This window comes from Muntiacus reevesi, chromosome 2 (assembly GCF_963930625.1).
Source record: "Muntiacus reevesi chromosome 2, mMunRee1.1, whole genome shotgun sequence".
Taxonomy (NCBI): domain Eukaryota; kingdom Metazoa; phylum Chordata; class Mammalia; order Artiodactyla; family Cervidae; genus Muntiacus; species Muntiacus reevesi.
The window spans coordinates 155997722-156010599 of NC_089250.1; the positions used below are offsets into that span (position 1 = coordinate 155997722).

General features: G+C 40.7%; 1 non-coding gene across 1 annotated transcript; it reads left to right on the forward strand.

Moving 5' to 3' along the window:
- Window positions 1-5473: 5473 nt before the first annotated feature.
- On the forward strand, window positions 5474-5546 carry TRNAG-CCC (transfer RNA glycine (anticodon CCC)). Its single transcript has one exon. It is a non-coding gene; the product is annotated as a tRNA-Gly (tRNA).
- Window positions 5547-12878: the final 7332 nt, after the last annotated feature.

Below are 12878 nucleotides of genomic sequence, written 5' to 3' on the forward strand. Positions count from 1 at the left end.
AGGAACTCAGCTGTACATACACACGGATCCATTCTGTCCCAAACTCCCTCCCCATCCAGGCTGCCACATAACATTGAGCAGAGTTCCATGTGCTCTACAGTGGGTCCTTGTTAGTTATCATAGGATACGATTTAAAGTGTTTTTCCCTATAGACTTTTTGACTGGGGAATCAAAAGGCAATGTTGATTAGTACATTTTTAGTACATAGCTGTGTTTCTGTAAGACATGTTTCTGCATGTCCCAGAGAGCCAGAAAACTTTGTTCTTTGCTTCCATTTGTCAGTTCTGTTTTTGTGGGATTTTTTTTTTTTTTTTTTTTTTTTTGGAGAAATGCATAAAGGAATAAAATCTTCCTTGTTTAAAAAAAAAAGCAGCAAGTCACTGCTTTCATTGACCTTACATTTTGGTAAAAACATCACCTCCAATGTAGAAATTATAATAATGGATGTGTTTTCTATACAAAATTGACAGAGAGTATGTATTTTCTGCCAATATTTTTTAGGAAGAATTTTTATTGAGTGACATCTAAGCTGAACATAAAATTTCCTGATTTTCCCTCTGTGTGTCCCATGGACAACACCTGAGGTATCCAAGTTAATAAGCTTCTGTTTGTTTTTCTCTTGTTAAAAAAATAAACTCTTCTAAATAACATGGTTGCTGAAATATTAATCAGATGATCTAAGAAAAAAATGGAAAATTTTACTTGAGCCAAATTTGAGGATTATAACCTGAGAAGAGCATCTCAAAAAACTCTGAGGATTGTTCCACCTGTTAGAAGTCAAGGCACAGTTATATAAGTATTTTGAGACTGAGGGCTATACGTTAAATGACATATCATTGATAGTTTACACAATTCAGATCTAAGTGGAATCATGGCCCCCTTACAAGCTCAAGAAGAAATGTTATCTTTTAAAGAGTTGCTTGCTGGTGCTGGGAGAAAGTTGCTCTTCTTGGTTGAGAGAGGGTGTTTCTGCCAACGGGGAGGTCTAATTGTTGCATAATGCAGATACATAAAGCACAGTGGCAGGGAGAGAGGAGGCCAAAGAGCAGAGAAAAATTTTTACATCTAAATCATTCTTGTCTTGCCATAAAATATGAATTTCATTTCACAATATGTGAACTGGTTACTATTTAATTATACCCTTATTTGAAAAATTAGGTACTTTAAAATTTAAGTATAACTGTGCTATTACTTAATATGCATATTTTAACTGACTATTTAAACATTTAAATACACTTAACATACTGACAATATCAAAACATTTTCATTAATTTGCTGTTATTTCTAAGATCCTGGGTCTTGCTGGAATGTGGTTTCTTGGCTTTCCCCTCCCGGCAAATGTAATCTCTTTAATAACTTTGTTTTGTCCTAAAAAGTAACAATCCCACATGTGTACCCTTGAAAAGGCCTCAAATATTTTTCACTTCATAATTTTGCTTCATTTGCAAGGTAGTTGGAATGGATCAGACATTTCCTAGCAACATCTTTTAGATATAAAAAATCTGGAATTTAACATTCCAATGAGAAAGTGCACCGTTTGGAAAAGCAAGAAATTGATTAAGAACTTGCAGAGGTCTGCATTTACCAAAAGAATTAAAAAGACAGTAATGTCAACAGCGCATTTGAGGGTGGGGTTCCCAAGGTGGTGGGGTGTTGGTGGACAGTAGAATATTTGGGTATAGTCTGACCTTCACCATGACTCACTGTGCAAACTTAGATGAGTGACAAGTTCTCTACATCCCCAACGCTCTCCAGTTTAAACCCACACCTGGCCTCCAAATAGTCTTCCCTCCTGAACAATTTGATGGAGTAGACTGGGTCTCTATGAGCAATCCTGTTTAGTTTAAAATAGAACCAGGTGGAACAATCCATCTTAGTGATAGCATTTTGACTGATGTTGACACTAATCTCAGGAATTTAGAACTGCCTGTTTACTTTGCAGTACCAAAGGGCACTGGAATGATTTCCTTCCGAGTACCAAATGATTTTAACAGAAATTTAAAAATCACATTACCTCCCCTAGATCTATTCTGGATAATCAGAATTGGAATCTTGGCTAAATTGAAAATGATAATGCTGGGAAATTCACGGGACTATAATCCTCTAGATGAAAGAAGTGTGAGAGAATGAGCTAGTGGGTTATTTTCAAATAATTTCAAGATCACATCTCCCTAGTTTTGTAACTCATCTTTTCAGCCATGAAAACAAATAATTGCACAATATTTTCAGAACTTTAATTAGGCAATAAGACTAAAAACAAATGAATTTACTCTGCCTCCCTTTCATGTGTCCTTATATTTTGTAAGGCTACATTTATTGGAAATCTTTTAAGTTCAGTGAAATTTTCAGATCCATCTTGTTAAATAATGGGTTATATTCTATTACAAAATGTTTTGCGTAAAAATTGCACTTGAGAATAACACTGGCAATTCTCCCCCATCAGACAGAAAGCACTTAACAAGACTGTGAATTTTTTGTGTGTTTATAAAATTTTTGAAGCTAAGGAAAGGCCTAAAGGTCAAAAGATACCAGATGAGGTTTTTTGTTGTTACTTGTGGGGGTTCGGTTTGGGGTTTGGCTTTTTTCTAGAAAGCTCACACAGTTAAAGGAAAATGCCCCAGCTGTAGTTTCCTAAACGCCATGAAGGCCAGCAGGTCAGAGTGTCAGGGTCTCACAGGCACAGGTGATGGATAGATTCTGACATTCTGTCCTGACAAGATACAAAGTCTCCCAACAATAATGAGGATGTATAGGATAAGCAGTCTGATGTTGCTTTCTCAATCCATCCCACCCTCTCCTTCTCCCACTGTGTCTACAAGTCCGATTTCTACAAGTAGCACCGACATATACTGTGCCGTGGTGTGTGTCCTTAGTCACTCAGCCATGGCCAACTCTTTGCGACTCCATCGACCGTAGCCCATCAGGCTCCTCTGTCCATGGGGTTCTCCAGGCAAGAATACTGGAGTGGGTTGTCATGCCCTTCTCCAGGGGATCTTCCCAACCCAGGGATCCAACCCAGGTCTCCTCCATTGCCGGTGAATTCTTTACTGTCTGAAACCACAAAATACTGGAGTGGGTAATCTATCTCTTCCTGAGGGCATCTTCCCAGTCCAGGAATCAAACTGGGATCTCCTGCATTGCAGGTGGATTCTTTACCAGCTGAGCTACCAGGGAAGCCCATATACACACTACCATGTGTGAAATAGGTGGCCAGTGGGAAATTGCTATATGACACAGGAAGTTCAGACCAGTGCTCTGTGATGACCTAGAAAGGTGAGATGCAGTGTGGAGTGGGAGGGATGCTCAAGAAGGAGGGGATGTATGTATACATACAGATGATTCACGTTGTTGCATGGAAGAAACCAACACAGCATTGTAAAGCAATTATCCTCCAATTAAAACTAAACTTTTAAGAAAAGGATAAACATGCCATGTTCTCCTCTGGGCTGTTTGAGACTGGAATTGCCTAGGGTGTTTAAACGCTTCCTGACCTGCAGCCGACACAATACCTCCTGGGAACACAAGGTTAACATTTATTTATTCTAAGAGATATTCTTTGGATCATCTGTCAAATTCACGTCAAAGGAAACCAAACCCCTTTTCCCATCCATTTGTAATTTGTGAAAATATTTAAGATTTGTACATGATGCAAGGTAGGGGTGTGTGTGTGTGTGTGTGTGTGTGTGTGTGTGTGTAAAGCTTATATTATTTTCTCCTTTTGAAATGCTCCGTTTTCCTCATGACCGGATAGAAATTCAATCTCGAATAAATTGCCTTTTTAATCTGCCTGCTTATAATAGTAAGAAAGCCTCTGACTTAGTCTAACATTGACTCATGTGTTAAAAGAATGCCAAGCTTACAGGAACATTAAAATGAAGCACAAGCCACCTCTTTCTGAATTATACATTATCATAGCTTCTAATAAGAAATGCAGTAAAATAATAAAGCTAACTTATTTTAGGCTGGATTCCTGTTTAGTCATGAGGAAAATCCTAAAAGTTTACAGAGAAAATAATTGATTTCTATTTTTTGAATCCGTAAAAATCACCTAGAGTCAAAGTGAGTTGTGTTAATGGTATGAAATAAACTGGGGTACTGGTCTAGATATAACAAAATTGAATGCATATTTTTCACAGTTGCATTACCCTTCTTATTATCCGTACTAGTGAGATTTGATCGATTTAGGTTGGTGTCTCTCAATCCTGGCTACAATTTAGAATTCTCTGGTGAGCTTTTCAAAAAAATCAATGCATGGGGTGCCCCCCAGACAGAACTGAATCAGAATCTCTAGGGGTGAGGCTTGGGTATCAATACTCACAGCAGTTTCTTTTTTGTGGGAGCGCAGAGTGTGACATGCAAGATCTCAGTTCCCTGACCAGGGATCAAACCTGCAGCAGAAGCACCGAATGCTAACCACTGGCCACCAGGGAAGCCCCTGGTATCAGCACTCTTGAAAACATCCCATGTGGCTCTGATATGCAGGTGAAGTTGAGAATCATTGATTTACAGAGAATCTGACCCTAGAAACAAATGATCGCATGGTCTATGGCCTAGAAGGTGCCATTGCAGATTCACTACCAGCAGGTAGCACTAGAGGAAAATAAAAACCCAGGCCAGATGCCAGCCCTGGTTAATAAGTCTGACCCAGTGGGCCCCAAAAGAAATCTTTAAAGACTGGAGGACTTCTTGAAAATTATTCTCAAGGTTGTGGTTTTCTTGTTTCTAAAACTTATATTTGGGCTGGGAAGATCCAGGGGAATCGGGTGGAGAGGGAGGTGGGATGGGAGACCGGGATGGGGAATTCGTGTAACTCTATGGCTGATTCACATCAATGTATGACAAAACCCACTGAAAAATTTAAAAAATAAAAAATAAAAAATAAACTAGAAATCTATAAAAAAAAAATAAAACTTATATTTGGGTCTGATATTTGGAAAGTTCAACACATTTATCTAAAGCAAAGATGTATGGAAGCCTAGAAAATGGAACAGGGAAGAAAAGAAATCACAGAATAAAAGATGTTTCTTTCTCAAGGACTTCTTTGCTTCCAAATAATGCAAAGTTATTGAGAGAAAGAGCCGTATCTGTCTATATTTATGTCTGTATTTATGTCCTACATGTTCGGGATTTGGAAAGAATCATGGAATTTAAAATTAAAGGTAGAGGAATCCTGATGATGTGACAATGAGGTCTTGAGCAAATTAACCTCTATAACCCCCAGTTTTCTCATTTGAAAAATATAACTTAGATGGAAAAACAACTGAAATGCAAACCACATACAAAATTTTCAAGTGTGCAAGTACTAATTGTTTTCTTTAAAGTTGGCTTTCAGGTATATTGGAATTTCAAGGTCAATCCCTCAGCAACCATTCTTTGAGAGTCTCCCATGTACAGAGCTCTATACTAGGGGCTTTACCTAATGATGACCCTGACTTGTTACCAAGTATGGTTAAGAATACTCATCATAGGAACTTCCCTGGTAGTCCAGTGGCTAAGACTCTGTGTTCCCAATGCAGGGGGCCTGGGTTCAATCCCCAGTCAGGGAGTTAGATCCCACACACCACAACTAAGATTTTGCATGCAGCAGCTAAAGATCACGTATGCTGCAACTAAAAGATCTTGCGTGCCACACTAAGACTCAGTGCAGTCAGATAAATAAATACTCTTTTTTTTTTTTAAAGAGAAAACTTCCCTGATGATGCAGTGGCTAGGAATGCACCTGCCAATGCAGGGGACACAGGTCTGACCCTTGGTCCAGTAAGATTCCACGTGTCACGCACAACTAAAGCCCAGGGAGCCGCAGCTACTGGACTCGCACTCTAGCACTTTAGAACCCTCAAGATGCTACTAATGAGCCCACACGACACAACCACTGAGCCCATGGGCCTGGAGCCCCCAAAATGAGAAACCTATGCCCTGAAAAGAACAGCCCAGCTCCCTGAAAGGAGACAAAGCCAGTGTGCAGCAACAAAGACCGGTGTAACCAAAAAATAATGAATGAATTAAAGTATTTTTTAAAAAAGGACACTCATCACAAAAGTAGCCATTGTTCTAAATACTTGTACATGCCTTGACTTTTTCTTGTTGTCTCATACTAGCTAATAAGGAGTTAAAAATTCAATTAAAGTTACTTAAGTGTGACTAAAATAGGACATTCTCTTCTCAGCAACTGGAAAAGAGTGCTGGCTTCTGGAGAACAGCCGAGTTTTTAAATGTTTATATCCCATGTCCTCCTGCCCCAAAAGACTTAATAAAGATTCTGGTTGGAGTTAAATTTACAATATGGTGACTAGACATTTCATTTTTTACTGAGATGCAGTCTAATCCCCTTAGAGTATTGCATTTCATCTATGTAAATATCTACAATGTGCAGATGCCTGTCCCTCCTCTAATAAATTGCAAAAGACTGTTGATGATAGTTGGCCTCCCAAGAGCTCACAGATTTGTTTACAAACTGTATCCAGTATTATTTTCAAGCTTTGCAATCAGAATTGTGAGCCTCAGCAGTCAGCTGCTTGGGCATTTCATAACACATAGCCTTGGACTGATAATTCGACACTTGGTTGAAGGCCTTAACCCATCAACTGCACTGTAGTTACTGAAGGTCAGATACCAAGACCTCGGTTTCCTATCCCTTCTCACCATCTCCTATACTTCTCATTCAAAGTTTCTCCATAATACAGAAAGTGCTGGAATTGGATGGAGTATGGGAGGCCATTTGATATAACAGTTTCATCTTCTGAGTAAGGTTGAAACACTCCAGAAACTCCAAAGACATGTCCATGGTAACTCAGCAGCAAAATGAGAACTTGAACCTAGCACTCCTAACCTCTAGATTCATTGGATGAATTGGTAAGAAACATTAAATATCACACAGAAGATCGGGTGGTTTGAAAGGCTGCCAGAAATAAAGAAGCAATAAAAAGTGTGGAGTCATTCTATTCCCCTTAGCTCCCTGCAGGTCCCCTGAGATGGAATGACACTAGGTTGCCAGTCTTAGTGGAACACATGAAAGCAGAAATAGTGGCATTTGGAGGGATGTAAGGACGGACAGGGAGGCCTGGCGTGCTGTGGTTCATGGGGTCGCAAAGAGCAAAGACACGACTGAGCGACTGATCTGAACTGAACTGAAGGATGTGGAACAAAAGTGGAAGGGGTCTTCTATTCCAACCTATCTCCAGGAACTTTCCTGGTTTGTCCAGACCTGGTTCTTGAAAGAGCACAAACTGATAACCGAAGCTCTAAGTAAGGACTTTCAGGACATCTGCTTATATTGGTCTGGACTTAAGTAGGTGAGATGAGTGGGAAAGAGGTTTGTAAATAACAAAGCACCAGACAAGCAAAAGATTATTGTCCATCATTTATTTTAATCCACAAAAGACATGACTTTCATTTGTACTGTCAACATATGGAATCACAAGAAAAAATACCAAGAATGTTACAAAACTCAGACTCAGCTTTTACAATGCAGAGTGGCCATACTTGTTCCCTTCATCACAGGAAAGCCTCAACTTGCTACAAGTGAAGTTCTCTGATGATACTCTCATTCTAAGTACATAAGAAGCACATATCTTTTGTTGGATTCAATTCCACACATGCCTAATATTTCTAAGGCTGACAAAACACAAGAACATAAAGACAGCTTTTGTGAGTAATCCTTGTGTAATATAATGATTTCAGGCATTCCAGGATCTGAAGGTTACAAAATTAAATGTCAGTTTCAGCTCTCGTTACTTGATTCATGACAACAAATCAATGACACATTGTTACAACTCAGCCAATTAAAAGTCACCATACTTAGAACTTCCAGGTTTTCCCAATGGACTTTCTGTTTATAAACAGTCCCTTCGAACTTCCTCTTCTCCGCTATAAAAGAGTTTTCTCTCTTTTGTTTTACTAGACTTGCATGTGGTTCACAATAGTTGCATGCCATGAGTTGCAAGTCTTTGCTGCTCCCAATAAACTTGTTTTGTTGATCAGATAAATAGCTGTTCTATTGTTTGAGGTTAACAAGAGTCAGTAGGGGAACAGTATTTGTCAAAACCTCTAAGGATTGTATAAAGATGGAAAACTTCATAATTTAGCAATATAAGCCTTTATAAATACAAAACAGAGAATTTTTTTCTATCTTATTCATCATTCCACAAAATGTTCATTTAATCTACGCAGAGTGGATTACTGACAACCAAAAAACTTTAATTACTGACTTTTCTTCTTTTTTTATATTTTTTTTTCTGTTTTTTTTTTTTTTTTTTTGGACTGTTTTCTCCTTGGAATGTTCCATTTTTCAATCGCACTGTTGACTTTAATTGATCCTATTTTTGACAGAGTGACTTTGCTTTAAGTGTTTATAAAAATTTCTTTCTTCTATTCCTATCCATGAAAAACAGTTTAAGAGGTAGGTCATTACAGAATTGGGGCTCCCCTTGTGCTCGGGACAAAGAATCTGCCTGCCAAGCAGGAGACATGCTGCATCCCTGGCTTGGGAAGATCTCCTGGAGAAGGACGGGAACGGCTGCCCACTCCAGTATTCTTGCCTGGAACATCCCCGTGGACAGAGGAGCCTAGACCCTACAGTCTATGGGATCGGGAAAGAGTCAGAGGCGACTTAGCAACTGAACAACAACAACATTACAGAGCACAACATGGAAAGCATAGGTGCTTTTCTGGTTGTTGGTTGCTTGCTTGGGTCTTGGCTTATTCTCAGACAGCAAGTTTCCAGGGGTACCTGATGCTTTATGTAACACCGTGAGGTGGGCTGTCTTCCCTCCCCTCCGTGTGTCATTTCTGAGTATCTTCGGGAAGCTCCTGCGCACTGAGTTCACAGCAGAGAAAACCCAGAAACACGGGTTTGCATTTCAGGGATAGGCCAGCCACCTGGCCAGGCACTGGATCTCAATGTTTTTCTGCCTCAGATTATAGTACTATTCAGTCAGCTGCATTTCCTGGCTCTGTAACATGCAGACTGTGGGTAATGAGCCATTGTGCCCGCCACGAAACGGGGAAGAATGCCTCCAGCATGGACAGTTGGCAGTAAATTGTGCTGGAAATTCACTGCAGGACAGTGTGCCGAGATCCCTAAAAAAAGCCACTTCCTCACTGAAACTTTGTTTTTGGGTGTGTCATCTCTTTCCATATACATAGTACGTATTATTCTTAAGCCCCCTGCAGGTGAGCTTCCTAATTCACTTTCTTTTTGAGACATGATGTTGGTATCTTTTATGATATCTGACTGTGTGTCATAGCAATGCAGCAAATGTTTTCTCTTTCAATATTTGTACACACATCTTTCTTTAATGTTTCAGGACGCTTAGAGCTATGCAACACCCACATTTCTTGGCTGGTGATGCAAGTTCTAGACACTGTCAAATTTTATCCTTCACAGGGAGAAAAACAGAGCCCTGAGTCCTATGGATTAAGGCAGTGATTCACGAAATTTTGGTGACATTAAGAATCATCCGAGTCCTTCCTCCTTAACTATATAAAAAAAAAAAACCCTGCATATTATAAATTCCCAGATCAACCCTGCTAGCCTCCTTGGAGATACAGATATAGGTCCAGAAATTTGTCTTTTTTTAAAATTAGGGCCCCAGGTGATTTTAAGAAATGCTCTGAGAAACCCTGGAATGGAGGAGAGCTGTCTTAGGTTTACTCACCTCCTTTTTAAGCTCTTATCTGAGGGTTCTCTAAGCTCAGAAAGAAACCCGTGAGGAGTGAAAAAGTCCTTCTGGGAGTGAACTGCACATTCCACAGCGGTAAGCTTCTGGAGGCCTCTGAAGAGATACAGGCAAATGCTTTGTTTCAAAAAATGGTCTCATTTCATCACCTGGCTGCCTTCTTCTTCTTCCTGTTCTCCCCTCCCCCTTCCTCCTCCCACTCCCCTTCTTCCTCTTCTCTCTCCTCCTTCTCCCCCACCCTCCTCCCTTTCCTCATCCCCCGTCTCTCCTCTCCCTCCTCCTCCTCTCCTTCCTTCTTTTTTGGTGCATTTAGGCACTATATTCTTTTCTCCTTTCACTCTCCAACCCCTTTTTGCACAAGCTGTTGCTCAGTCTGTCAGGTGACTATTTTTAAGAAGATGGAGTAGGTAGAAATTATCAAATGCTAGCAGAACTGAAAGACTTCTGGGAAGCTAAAGAGCTGCTCTCCGCAGAATCTTGGCATTGGTTGGGAAAAAATTACCTTTCTTATTTTTAGGGTGAATCAGATAGGTGTGTAAAGTGGTGGAGAAATTCAGCAGCACTCCACTGCTCAGATCCTAGCAAGGGAGAATTCGCCACCCCACCCCACTCCACACAAACACGCCCATTACCAGGAACTGGCAAACTCAGAGTCCAAGTTCCTACCAAATTCAAAGGCACCACACACAGGCGCTAAGACTCTGCCACAAAGAAAACCTCCAGGAACTGATTATCAAGATTAGTCACCAGGGTGACTCACAGCCTAAGAATGGACAGAGCATTTGAAGTAGCCCTTGGGGAATTCGAGGGTAGCAAGGCTAATTTAAGAGGTTGCTAACACAGACAAAGCTATTTACAAGCAAGGCCTTTCATTCTTTTATCGGTGAAGCAAACCAGCTGCCTGGTTTGTCCTGACACTGTAATCTGACCAGTAAAAGGCAGTTGGTGATCAACATCCTCTCTCATCAGGCCAGGATGTGGCAAAAATAAATTGTCTCCATGGACCCCTTTAGGGATAAACAACAGATAATGCTTAGTATCTTTTGATCATGTCACTGTTGGGAAGATAGGCATTGCCAAAATGGGTGAACAATTACCAGTGGGGTTTGAATCCTGGTGGGTTTGTATCTGTTTTACTTATGGTTGAAGACCTGGCTCCGGAGATTGAGAGAAAGAGAGAGACAGAGACAGAGAGATAAAGACAGTGGAACTTTAAAAAGCTACTCTTTTTTTTTTTTTTCAAAAGCAGAGTAACTCTGTCCTCTAGTGCTCCAACTAGGGGCCAGGCCTCTCTCTTGGCTCACCTCAAAAAGAATTAAGCCATCTTCCATCTGGGAAGAGAAAGGGGTAGAGAAGGGAATGGCTGCTCACTCCAGTATTCTTGCCTGGGAAATTTCATGGACACAGGAGCCTGGCAGGGTATAGTCCATGGGGTTGCAAAGGGTTGGACATGACTGAGCATTAGCTCATTAGCCATTATAGGTCTTACCAACTGCTTGTATGACACCTTGCTTATCAAAATGAATAATCCGAGTTTGCAGATTTGTGCTGCTCCTGTATGCTCACTATTCCCTGAGAATGCAGAAGAATGCAGAAGAATAAACACGCTCTTCTTACTCTTTCATTTACTTACCGATGGGCTGGTCTGTTGATATTGACTCCTGGTCTCATCTCATTTTTAAAGTTAACACAACTATTTTGGTTAATCACACTATAAGGGATCAGTTCTTCCAAGGTCGCAAATCTAAGTGGCAGGAAGTTCTGCTTGAATATACATTAAACAAAATAAATTGGTTGAAACCCTTTTCTCATCTGACAGACATATTTTAATATTATAGAATATATATATATTGTGATAAGCTGCTTGATCAAAACCATCATATCCAAGTCCTGGAAAAGCATGAAACACTGAACAAAACAACAACTGAACAGGACTTAGAATTATAGAGTCACGATCTAGAGTTCTATCAGCTCTCCCATTATAGTGGGGGAAACAGAACTCATTTCAGTAATTCAGGGAAGCGAATTAATTTGCCCAAGGTCACAAAGTTAGTGGCAGCTACTGCTGCTAAGTCGATTCAGTTGTGTCCGACTCTGTGCAACCCCGTCGATGGCAGCCCACCAGGCTCCGCCATCCCTGGGATTCTCCAGGCAAGAACACTGGAGTGGGTAGTTAGTGGCAGAGCCAGGTGTAAATTATAGTCTCTGGACACTAAGTCAAAAGTTTTCATTACTACACCTCCTACAACAGCAATGTCTCCTCTCAAAAAAATTTGTAAATTGATTACATGTTGTATATGATGATAGCGGCTTCCCTGAAGGCTCAGATGGTAAAGAATCAGTCTGCAATGCAGGAGACCCAGGTTTGATCCCTGGGTTGGGAAGGTCCCCTGGAAAAGTGAATGCTACCCACTCTATTATTGCCTAGAAAATTTCAAGGACAGAGGAGCCTGGCAGGCTACAGTCCATGGGGTCACAAAGAGTAGGACATGACTAAGCAACTAATACTTCTACATGATGATGATACTGACTGTCTTTTTTGCAGAGCTAACACCTGAACCCTTTGAGAAACATGAAATGAAGTTAGCATTCCTAGCTCACTTGGCTAATTCCGCCATGTTTAATTAGAGATAGAAAAATTTCCCTCCTCCTTTGGTTGGTGGTCATGCCAACCAAAAGGTTCTCATCATCTAAGAGCCATGAGGAATGAGGTTGCCTTACCCATTCACATTCATCTCTTAAAGGGACTCAAGACTTGCCATCCGTCTCTTGATCTGGGCTTCCCTGGTGGCTCAGATGGTAAAGCGTCTGCCTGCAGTGTGGGAGACCTGGGTTCGATCCCTGGGTTGGGAAGATCCCCTGGAGAAGGAAATGGCAACCCACTCCAGTACCCTTGCCTGGAAAATTCCATGGACTGAGGAGCCTGGTGGGCTACAGTCCATGGGGTTTCAAAGAGTCTGACATGACTGGGTAACTTCACTTTCTTTCACTTTCACAGCAAGGATGACCATGGCTGTCAAGACTTTATCTACAGGGTTTTCCAAGTGTGAGGTCTAATCTCATCTCATACTCTCCCCACAAACTCCTGGATGTATCATTCTGAGGTTTCTCATTCATTCACAGACTTATTGAATAGCTGCTAAGGCCCATATTTACCACTGAAGTTTACAGCACATACGTGGCATCTGCCACCAATAACGT